The following is a 12,659-nucleotide window of genomic DNA, read 5'->3' on the forward strand; positions in this document are numbered from 1 at the left end:
TTTGAAAACGCATCGAACGCGTCGAACGCGACGACGTATGAACTTGCTCCAAACGAAAAAATGTCCACGCCCACACGGATCCATGCGCATACTGGTACTGGGCGCATGAGAAATGGTTCTTTCGGTTGCTTGTAAGAAAACTTGCAACAAGTAGGGCAGCTCTGAATCAGCAGTGTGATGTTATTGCTGAGCCCAGGCCAAAAAACCTGACGTCGTGCTGTTTCTTTGCATTTCTGCGATCCTAGGTGCCCGGCATGAATACGTCCAAGAATTTCAAGCCGCATGCTTTTTGGTATGACCACTTTCGTTCATTTTAGCAATACGCCCTTCACGACAGAAAGCTCTGTCAAAAACGTTTTCAGTTCACCTTGCAGGTTCTCACCGCTTGAGAAGCTGGAGATGACAGTGCTCAGGTAACCATCATTCGCATTTTCTTGCTCCAGCTTCCATCGCGTCGCATCTGTGACCAAATAGCCCAGAACTTGCACTGCGTGCACCTCCACGTCGCCCACGGCTCCAGCGCTGTCCTCGGAACTAGCCGGGCATGATCTTGACAGCATGTCGGCCAAGACGAGATGTTTGCCCGGTACGAACTGCAAACAAATCATATTTATTTATTTGTTTATTTATTTACAAATACTGCTGGCCAGAGGCCAAAGCAGGAAGGGCAAGATAATACAGTTGTCATACACATTTCAAAACAACATCAACAATAAAGAGAATAAAAAGTGGAAAGCGTGACATATTTATACAAAAGCAACACAAGGAAAGAGTGGGGAGGGAAAAGAGGAAATAGTTGGAATAGTTAGAAAAACAACTTGAAATTTCAGCGTAAATAAGATCGGGAGAGCGTAAACTGCTTGCAATCAAATCGTTCCACTCTTCAATGGTACGAGGAAAGAAGGAAAATTTGAACAAGTTAGTACGAGCAAAATATGGTGTTAAAGAAAGTTCGTGTGAATGCCGAGCCTGGCGTGTTATTAAAGGTGTGAGGTAGGGGTCAGGGTTCAGAGCAAATTTGCGGTTAGAAAGTTGGTACAAAAATTTGAGACGTAAGAATCTGCGTCTCGACTGCAAAGATGTGATACCATTTGAAAGCCCCCGCAGGGGCGCCTGCGCAAGTAGGCGTTTGGTGTGTAGCGACACCACGGACCCGAGCTAACGGGGGAGTTTTGACTCCCTCCCACGCCTAGCCGTGCGTGGCTTTGCCGTGTCCGGGGAAAAGGGGATCCTGGGGGTTGAGCCGACGCTGGGTGATTGGACCTTTAAGGCCCCCCCGGCAGAGGCAACACACCCCTTTGGCCCCGGCTTGACGTAGACGGCACCCCTGGGCTGACCCACCCAGAGGAAATCGGCAGTCGCCTTTTCCTATCTCTCTCTCCCTACATCTTCGTCTTTTGTTCTCACTTTACATCTTTCCTGTCTTCTCCTCACTTCATTTTACTTCCAATTTTGCCTGGCGGCAAGGGTTAACCTGGTGTAAATATCCAAACTTGGATAGATGTATTAGGTTATGGCAGTGGCGTACTACTGGCGTTGTGCAGACATGTTTACATGTTCTGCCACGTCCCCTTGTTGGGCTCCGTGGTGGGTGGTAGGCGCCATTACTGAAGGAACCGCACTTTTCTATGGGATCACGAAACCCCTTATCTATTGATCGCCCCTTCAAAAGGTGGCGCACCGAAGCAAATGTAATGCCAAATTCAGAAAAACAAGACCATTTCCCGAAGTACCCCGTTATTCATTGCGAAAACTCGGACAAAAAAGCTCACAACATCTCCCCATTCCTCGTGTCCAGGTGCCTAACCGAGACTATCGGAACTGGCTATAAGGCTACAAAGATGGCAAGCGGAGACTTGCTAGTGGAAGTTAAAGACAAGACACAGTTTCAGAAACTAGAAAAATTAGTAGCATTTGGGGACAAGTCCGTAACCGTCTCTGCGCACCGAACGATGAACACTGTCAAAGGCGTTGTGTCAGACGATGACCTAAAAGACCTAACAAATGATGAGCTTCTGGCTGGCTGGAAGGACGAAAACGTCGTTCACGTACAGCGTATCGTAGTGAGAAGAGAAAACAAAGAAATTCCAACCAAGCACATAATTGTGACCTTCGGGTGCTCCACACTACCGCAAGAATTAGTTACCGGCTATCTAAAACTGTCTGTGAGACCCTACATTCCGAATCCGCGGCGCTGCTTCAAGTGCCAAAGATTCGGACATGCTTCTCAGAGTTGCCGTGGGCAGCTTACCTGTGCATGGTGTGGTATCACAGGCCACTCTGCAGATGATGACTGCAAGGCCGAATCCCACTGTGCGAACTGTGATGGAGAACACGCGGCGTAATCTAGATCCTGCACAGCATGGAAAAAAGAAAAAGAAATTATTACCATCAAAGTCACCCACAACATCAGTTTCCGCGAAGCAAGGCATCGGGTCTCCCCTTTCTATGCAACAAAATCATTTGCTGAAGTGGTTGCAACAGGGGGCAGCACCACGACAGCATCAGGTGGCCGCCCAAGCTACGCACAGTGTGCTGGAGTGACCACCGCTTGCCCCTACTGCGGAAGCAGCCAAGGCTGCTCCGGCCTTACTCAACAAGGCCCCACCACGGGCGCCGACATGCATTGGCACGAGCCTAGGCAACGGGCAGACTGCGGGAACCCTGTCGATGTCCGGTGTAGAGGGTTTGAAGGCTTCGTATCTTGAGCCGAAGCCCACAACGCCCAGGGATCGCTCGGCAGAGCGACGGTCCAACGCTTCTCATGAAGCTATGGACACAACCGTCAGTCAAACGGCGCCTGCAGCGCCGAAGGAGCGGCGAGTTTCTCTCGACCGCTCCAAAAAAGACAAAAGACAAATTACAGGACCTCCAAAAAGCCCTGTAAAAAAGGTTCGTTTTCCATAACCTGAAAGGTTACGGTACCATTCTGTTTTGACTTCAGTATCACACGCATGTCACCAAGGTTTTATTGCCAACAAATCAATTCTTACTCCATTTTTCTGCTCAAGTTCACTGCCCAAAATGGCTTTTCTCCTCCATTGGAATTGTAGAGGACTCATTCACAACATAGGTGACATAAAAGATTTGCTAAGTAGTCTCTCTCCAATGGCTATGTGCTTACAGGAGACCAATCTGGGAGAAAAACACACCAACTTCCTCAGAGGTTTTACCGTAGTACGTCGCGATCGCGTCCATGCTAGCCGGTTGTCCGGTGGCGTGGCTATTGTCGTCAAAAGTGGAATCGCAGTGAGAGAGATCACCATCAACAGTCACATCGAGGCCGTAGCCGTCACCATTTTAGTTCACAAAACTATCACCATATGTTCCATTTATATCCCCCCACACACGCATTTTTCAATTAAAGATATAGAGCATATTTTGGACCAACTGCCTGAACCATTTGTTATCGCAGGGGATTTTAACGCGCACGGAATGCTTTGGGGAAGCAGTACAACTGACACCAGAGGACAAACCCTCGAAGATTTTATTCTGAACAATGACATATGTCTTTTAAACACTGGTAGCGTCACCTACTGCTCCCCAAGCACAGGAGCCACTAGCTGCTTAGATCTAGCGCTGTGCTCACCTTCGCTCTTTTGCCAACTAAAGTGGAGCGTGATAGATAATGTCTACGGCAGTGACCATATGCCTGCTCTCATAAAATTAACATAAACCCTCCCCACCACTCAATCCCGACCACCGCATTGGAAACTACATCTGGCAGACTGGCCACTGTTCACTGAAAAAGCTGCCCTAGAAAAAGAGATGCTTTATGGCCTAAGCATAGAGGAAATGAACGAGACAGTCACCGCCTGCATACCTGCGGCAGCCGAACAAACTATACCACAATCCTCCGCCATTATAAAGAAAAAACTTAAACCCTGGTGGACAAAAGAGTGCACACAAGCTAAAAAAATGCAACACAAGGAGTGGGGCATTTTTCGTAAACATCCTACAGGAGCGAACCTCCTAGCATTTAAAAAGGCGAGAGCAAAGGCAAGATTTATTCGCAGGCAGGCTGAAAAACTATCGTGGAAAAAGTACATTTCATCCATCAACAGCTCCATCACATCTAAAAGATTGTGGGATCAGGTGCACAAGTTTAACGGCAACTACAGTTCATATACCATCCCCATTCTCTCATGCCCTGGCATCCAGACAACTTTAGGCGAACAGGCAGACCTACTAGCGCAGCACTTTTGCGCTATTTCGAGCTCAGCAAACTATTCGGCAGCTTTCTTAAAACATAAACAATCTACAGAAAAGCAAAAGCTTCCTATTACAGGTTATCACGACAGATCATACAACTCCCCCTTAACCCTGCAGGAAATTAACAGAGTGCTTTCTCAAGGTAAAAAAAACAGCACCTGGCCCAGACAAAATACATTAGCAAATGCTCGCCTATTTGTCCCAGGAAGCGGTGAAGGCATTGCTGCACTTCTTTCACGCTGTTTGGATTACTGGCAGAATGCCAACAGAGTGGAAAAAAGCCATTATAATTCCATTTCTCAAAGCCGGAAAAAACCCTACATTACCAACAAGCTACAGGCCCATAGCACTTACAAGTTGTATGGCGAAATCCTTCGAAAGCGTTATTAATATTAGGCTAACATACATCCTAGAAACCGATAACTTGATAGATGTTCACCAATGTGGTTACAAGAAAGGATGTTCCACCAGCGATCACCTCGTTCGCCTTGAACATACAGTACGAGAAGCTTTCCTGTACAAGCAGCACTGCTTAGCAGTATTTTTCGATCTTGAAAAGGCATATGACACAACGTGGAAGTACGGTATTTTACGAGACCTGGCAGATCTTGGAATTCGCGGAAGGATGCTCAACTGCTTGTCCGACTTCCTATCGAACCGAACTTTTCAGGTTCGTTTGGGTACCACACTTTCAGAAACTTTTACTCAAGAGAACTGTGTGCCTCAGGGCTGTGTCTTAAGCACAACTTTTTTTGTCGTCAAAATGAACTCTGTGAACCAGGTCATACCATCTACTCTTATGCACTCACTATATGTGGATGATCTCCAAATAGCGTGCCGGTCATCTAACATGGCGACGTGCGAGCGACAGATTCAATTAAATAGCACTAAACAAGCTAACACAATGGGCTAACAAAAATGGCTTCCAATTTTCTGAGGAAAAGACGGTTGCTGTAGCGTTCTCCCAGAAACGAGGCTTACAACCAGACCCCGTACTGAAAATAAACGAAACAGTATTGCCAATAAAACAAGAACAGAAGTTTCTGGGGGTCGTATTTGATATGAAGCTCAATTTTCTTCCACACATTAATAATCTCAAGGTGAAATCCAACAGCGCCCTCAATGTCCTCAAAGTCTTGTCCCGAAAGCACTGGGGTTCCGACCGTAAGTGTCTCCTGCTCATATACCGCTCTTTAGTGCGCAGCAAATTAGACTACGGTAGTGTAATCTACGGTTCAGCAAGAGACTCTTACCTAAAGCGCCTAGACCCTGTCCATAACAAAGGGTTACGCCACGCAACAGGTGCCTATCGAACCTCACCTATTTTGAGCTTATACGCCGAAAGTAACGAACCATCCTTGGAATATAGGAGAACGAAACTAATGCTCACGTATGTCCTTAGAGTTCGTTCTTCACCAGATCATATATGCCACAGTATTGTCACACGCTGTGACCTACGACAACACTACGCCAACAAACCAAACGTAATTAAGCCACTAATACTAAGATTTGAAGAAAAATTTCATGCCCTGAATATTCCTAACGAAGCACTCTCCATTGCCAGAAGGCCACCCAGTTTGGCCCCATGGAGTGATTTCTCCAAAATCTTGGATTTTTCACTCACACATATAAAAAAACAAAACACCCCACGTGAACATATACTACAAGAATTCCTTACATTACAACAAACGTACAACACTTACGAAGAATTTTATACTGATGGTTCGAAGACATCTGCTTATGTCGGAAGCAGTGTGGTAGGAGCAACACACGAGCAAATAACTAGAGCAAATAACGCCGTACAGTGTAGGTCAGGATTATTGTTTCGCTACCCGCACTGCCCAGAGAGAGCTTCTACGCTTCGCACGTGAGCACGGCGGCCCTTTCAAGCTTCGTTACAAGAAGGTAGTTATCGGGAAAAAATCGTACCACTATGATGCAACCCGAAAAGAAGTCAAAGAAATTTTTCCACGCGGCAGCTAGCAATTTCACATCCCAGTAAATGTATCGCCAGTTGCCTCCCCCTCTCACCATACCCAGAATCACCCCGCCAAACATGCAAATGACGTCAGCTTTTCTATTCTCTACACAAACATAAGAAGTATCATGCCGAAACGCGATGAAATATGTACCATAATTGAATCATCTGATTGTGACGTCGTGATGTTGACAGAAACATGGCTTTCACCTTCCATCAAAGACTCTGAAGTTCTTTCATATCTAATCAATTTCGCATTGCATCGCCAGGGCCGTTTATGCGGTCGAGGTGGTGGCGTGCTTATCGCTGTTAAACATACAATCCGTCACTTCGTTATTAGCATTACCAGTCCACTGGAAGCCCTTTGGGTAGCTTGCGAAAGTTCCCATGGGCTGATCATACTAGGTGTCTGTTACCGCCCCCCCAAATCAGAGCCCAACTTTAACATCAACTTTAACGACACCCTCGACAAACTACACAAAATGTATCCCCGTGCAAAGTTCATAATTGGCGGGGACTTCAATTATCCGTCCATAAAGTGGTCAAACAACGTTTCCCTTCGCAGCGGTGAATGCGGCGAATTCCTAGCCTGTTTAGATAACTACCAACTAACACAAGTAATAACTCATGCCACCAGAGAAACATTACACAGCTCTAATATATTAGACCTTATTCTAATGTCGGATCCAAGTAGCCTGCATTCTCTCCATTACCTTAAAGAAATAAGTGATCACAAAATTATTCTTGCCTCTTTCAGTTTTACTTTTCCAGAAAATAAGCCTACACCAAAGCAGATAAAACTCTACGATCGTGGCAATTATGAAAAGATTAACAGCGAACTTGAACAATTTTACATTTCGTACGAGCAGAGATTCAACAAGCGCACCATAGAAAATAATTGGAAGTTGCTAGTCGAAAAACTCAACCAACCAACTGATGCATATATTCCAAGAATAAAAATTAAAAACAAAACATCCGCCCCTTGGTTTAACAACGCGACTAAAAAACTGATAAACCAGAAAAAAAAACGTCTGACGTGCCAAAAAACAGAACCAACCGTCCCTATGGAAAGAATATTCCGACTCCGTACGATGCCTCTCGATTAACATTCAAAACGCGAAACGCGATTTTTTTCGAACAACACTACCAGACATGCTCAAAAATAACCCTAAAAAATTCTGGCAAACAATAAACCCAAAAAACATCTTGCCGATAACCTTATCCGGTACAAATGACAAACCGCTCAGTGACGTAGATTCGGCGAATGCCTTAAACCATGCCTTTTGTTCTGTTTTCACTCGTGAACTTAGCTTTTTTGCGAACTGCGGAGAGACCCTTGAGTCTATTATAAGCGAGCCAATGTCACCTATTGAAATATCTGCAAATGGAATAAGTAACGTAATTAGAAAAATGAAACTCTCATCTGCAAGTGGAACTGATAACATCAACAGCAAAATATTAAAGAATACACAATTGATAATTAGCGCAGCATTTCAGCTGCTCTTCTCTCAATCACTTTCACAGGGACAGGTACCGAGTGATTGGAAACTCGGTAAAATCACTCCATTGTTCAAAAATGGCAACAAAGCATCCCCATATAACTACCGGCCCATATCGCTTACAAGTGTCCCATCCAAAATTATGGAGCACATTTTATTTACCAACATCATTAATCACCTCGAACAGCACAACTTCATTCACCCTTCCCAACATGGTTTCCGTAAAGGCCTGTCGTGCGAAACACAACTTGCTGCCTTCATCCATGACTTGCACACAAATCTTGACCGGAACATCCAAACTGACGCCATATTTCTTGACTTTGAAAAGGCTTTCGATAAAGTTCCTCACCACCACCTTATGACCAAACTTTCTTTGCTTAACCTCGACCCATTCGTCTTGTCCTGGATTAATAACTTTCTCACTGACAGAAAACAGTTCGTCGTCATAAATACAGCCAGGTCTCAAATCTCTCCCGTCCTCTCCGGTGTTCCCCAGGGAACAGTACTTGGCCCCTGCTTTTCCTGATTTACATCAACGACCTTCCACACTGTATTACTAACAATATAAGATTATTCGCCGACGATTGCGTTATTTACGCAACAATCTCTAGTCATGAAGACCAAACAGCTTTACAAACAGACCTAACAGCCGTTCAAAATTGGTGCCACAAGTGGCAGATGAGTTTAAACATTTCCAAATGTAGATCAGTGTCTTTTCACAGACGTACTCATCCGTTAGTGTACAACTACACCCTACATAACAGTTTTATACAACTGACTAGCTCGTATAAATACCTTGGAATACATATCTCAAGTGATCTATCATGGACCCTCCACATCAATCACGTCATTTCAACAGCTCGTAGATCTTTAGGTTATATCCAAAGAACCCTGAAGTTTGCTCCCAGCCACTTAAAAAAATTAGCTTTCACCACAATAATACGCCCCAAACTGGAGTACGCCGCAGCAATTTGGGACCCACACCAGCATTATCTCATCCAAAACCTAGAAGCCATCCAAAACCGCGCTGCCAGATTCGCCTTTTCCGATTACTCATCGTTCACCAGTGTAACAGACTTAAAGAAACGTGCCGCATTCATTCCCCTTAGTCAACGCCGAAAAACTGCGCGGCTCGCATTATTCCACAAATTCTATCACGCATCCCCATCCAGCATTTACGTCCCCCAACGCCCCCATTTCTCTGATCGTTGTTGCAACACTATGCAAGTACATTACCCTCGTCCCAAAACTACCACATTTGCAGAATCTTTCTTCATTCGGACAGCTAAGGAATGGAACGCCCTACCGGAAACCATTGTTAGCATTCAGGATGCAGAAGCCTTTAAAAACTCCCTGACAACCATCACTGAACAGTAATAGCTAACTGAACTGTGACCTGCCATGCTATTTCTTGTATAATGGTTTCTAGTGTCATCTCCCTAGTATGGCATGTATGTATATTTTGTGTACTTGGCAATGTTTCGAAACCTTTTAAGTGGTACCTTTTATCACTGAAAAATGTTTTCATCCAGAGTCCTCAAACAAATGTACCTGTTACCGCCCCCCCCCCTCTTCTTGTATGCCCACCCCTCATGTAATGTCCCTTCTGTTAGGGACCCGTGAGGAAAATAAAATAAATAAATAAATAAAATAAATAGACTACCGCAGTTCATACCCATCTACACCGCTGAGTGCTATGCGTTATGGATGGCAGTACGATACATTATAAGCTCAAAGCATAAAAAAGCCGTAATATTTACAGACTCGTTAAGTGCGCTGAAAAGCCTCAATTATAAATCTCAGTATGAGCCATTCATAGGCGATATTTTAAACATGCTATCCCACACACCTGATGACCACACCATACGCCTCTGTTGGGTCCCGAGTCATGTCGGGATCCCAGGCAATGAAAGGGCAGACCAACTAGCTGCAACAGCAAAAGAGATGCGCGAGTCAAAAACCAACATACCTGCCAGAGATGGGATTCAAGCTGTTCGCCAGGCCACCACCTTTCACTGGCAGCAGGAATGGAAATTACAACAAAACAACAAACTTCACCTAATTAAACCTGTTCTTGGTGAATGGAAGACCTGTCTTCAACAAGCGCGTTTTATCGAAGTAGTTATATGTCGACTACGAATAGGTCACACGCACATCACACATAATTACCTATTGGCAGGCGAAGAAGCCCCAACATGCGATAAGTGTCAGGAGCAACTAACTGTAATGCACATTTTAATAGCTTGCCCACATATGGAAACATTAAGAGAAAAACATTTCCGTATGTTTAACAGGTTAAATATTCCCTTTCATCCAATGCTACTCTTGGGTGATGACGCCCTAATACCTATAGCTGATGTGATCGGCTTTTTAAATGAAGCACAACTGCTGAACAAGGTCTAACTACACTAAACTATGCTACCGCTAGACATGGCAAAACTTGACTGATGTGACTCGTAGCACAGCCTCTTCGGAGAGGCATCTGCTGCAGCTGGAATTTACAACGAGGCACTTGCCTCCCTGCCCTTAGGTATAAGGACACGGGTATGGTATTAGTGCTATGTAAAAGCCGTTACGGTTTAACATAACCTCATGCCCCAACCATACACATTGACCACCCCGAGCATCACACACATAATCTTAGAAGAGATATATACTTCACGCGTTTACGGAGCCAATCCTTTTAGGCCTTTATACAGCCATGCTTCACCGCTCATCATATCCCATATGTCATCGCCGTTAAGACATTTCAGAGTCATTGTCATAGCCCTGTTTGCTGTAAGTATTCTCACCATGAGTCTGGCGCAGCATAGCCTTAGTTGCTCTTGCGCCACAAAACCCAACATAACTAACTAACCATTTGAAAGCATTACACTAGTTACAGAACTACCAGGCTTGTAAAGAAGCCTTAGAAAAAATCTCTGAAGGCGGGGAGGCATGTCACAGATACCCTTCGCAGCAATAGATAAGAGCGGTTTATGGTCAGTCTCAATCAAAGCGCATGCCACTGGGCGCCACTCATCACCATCGTATAGCACTGCAAGAGTGCTGCACCCATGCCGTCTTTTGATGAATCGCATGTTATTTTGGACTGTCTTTGGGGATCGAAAATAGCGAGGACAGGTGTCGTGGTTAGAGCCTGTGTGATACATTTCCACTCTCTTCTGTGGTTTTCAGTCCACTCAAAAGCTGAGTGCGCTTTGATAAGCGCCCGCAGAAGCGCAGTTCGCTCAGAAAAGCACGGTACATACTTGGCGAAGTAGTTGAGCACACCAAGCATGCGCTGAACATCATTTTTGTTCTTTGGCTCTGGCATTTCAACAAGCAAGCTTTTCGCAAGTTTTGGGTCTGGCGAAATGCCTTCGCGTCCGATGATGTTGCCAAGAAATTGAAATTCCGTAACACCAAACCTGCATTTTCTAGCGTTGAACGTTAAACCAGCTTTTTCGGCTGCTTTCAAGGCGGCAATTCGTCTGCGATCATGCTCCTGTTTGTTTGCTACCCACACCAAAATATCATCTATGTACACGTGTACACCTGTAAGGCCCTCAAATACTTGACTCATTGGTCTTTGAAAAATTTCAGGCGCTGAAGAAATGCCGAAGGGCAGTCGAAGGTAGCGGTACCTGCCGAAAGGAGTTGAAAAAGTGCAGGTTTTGGACGTCTGTTCGTCAAGTGGGACCTGGTGAAAGCCGGAATATGCGTCCAAGCAGCTAAATATTGTGGCGCCGGCCAATTCCCCTTTCATATCTTCACGCCTTGGGAGCTGGAAGTGCTCTCTTTTTATGTGCTCGTTGATTTTTCTGGGATCCACGCAAATTCTAATTCTGCCGTCCTTTTTTTGACAGTAACCAAAGGACTTACCCAGTCCGTGGGATTGTTCTCTTTTACGATGATGCCCTCGCGCTCCAGCCTTCGTAGTTCATTTTGAAGAGGGCTGCGCAGGGACAGGGGAATACGCCGCGCTGGTTGAACGACAGGAACCGCTGTTGGTTGCAGGATCATGCTGTATGGTTGCTTCAAGCAGCCTAGGCCCTGGAAGAGGTGCTGGAATTTCGTCACGGCTTCGTAGTCTATTGAGGCGCTTACGGTAGCTACGGTGCGTTGAAAAAGGCCTAAGGCTTCACTCGCGTCCAGTCCTAGTATTGCCTAATTGTCATGCTTGACGACAAAGAACTGCACTGTGCTGCAAGCATTTCCTACTTTTATTTTCTGCGACGTCGCTCCGTAGTGTGTTATGACGCCTCCGTTGTAGGCCCGTAGCACTGAGGTAGCAGCGGTCAAGGATCTCGCAGCACGTATTTTCCGGTACGCCGAAAGTGGTAACAGGCTGGCCCGTGACCCTGTGTCAACCTTGAAGGAGACTCTTGCCCGCGATCTCAGCTTCCACTATCCAGTCTCTCGCTTTTTTATTGCCAACGCCCACTTCCAGGATGTCGAAGTCATCATCGCAGTCGTTTTTTCTGACCTCAGCAATTTCGGACATCCGTTGACAACACACGGCAAAATGATTGGGCAGGTAGCATATGTTGCATTTCTTGCCCTACGCAGGACACTGCCTTGGTCCGTGTCACCGATCACACTTTGTGCAATGGTACTTCTTGTTGCCATCTTGGGCGCTTGTGCTTCTCGGTGGTGGTGCACGCCCCGCAATAGCGTCGATGTGGCTGTCCGTTGCCCTCCAAACTTCGTTTCGTTGCGCCACGGATTCCGCAACCTTGCAAAATTCTTCTGCTTTCCCTAACGTCAGCTTTGCTTCGCGAAGCATTTATTTTCGCGCGACTTTGAGTTATTCGTGCCGAACACTAGCTATTGGATACGGGATCATTGAATCCTGCTGTTATCCGAAATTGCACGGCGCAGCTTGCTTTTTCAGGTCTCGAACAAATTTTTCGAACCGCTCTCCTTCTGCCTGCTTCCTTGAGCGAAACAGACACCGCTCATGCACTCCGTTGCTTACCTCAGAGCAA

This window comes from Rhipicephalus microplus, chromosome 6 (assembly GCF_043290135.1).
Source record: "Rhipicephalus microplus isolate Deutch F79 chromosome 6, USDA_Rmic, whole genome shotgun sequence".
In the NCBI taxonomy this organism is placed as follows: domain Eukaryota; kingdom Metazoa; phylum Arthropoda; class Arachnida; order Ixodida; family Ixodidae; genus Rhipicephalus; species Rhipicephalus microplus.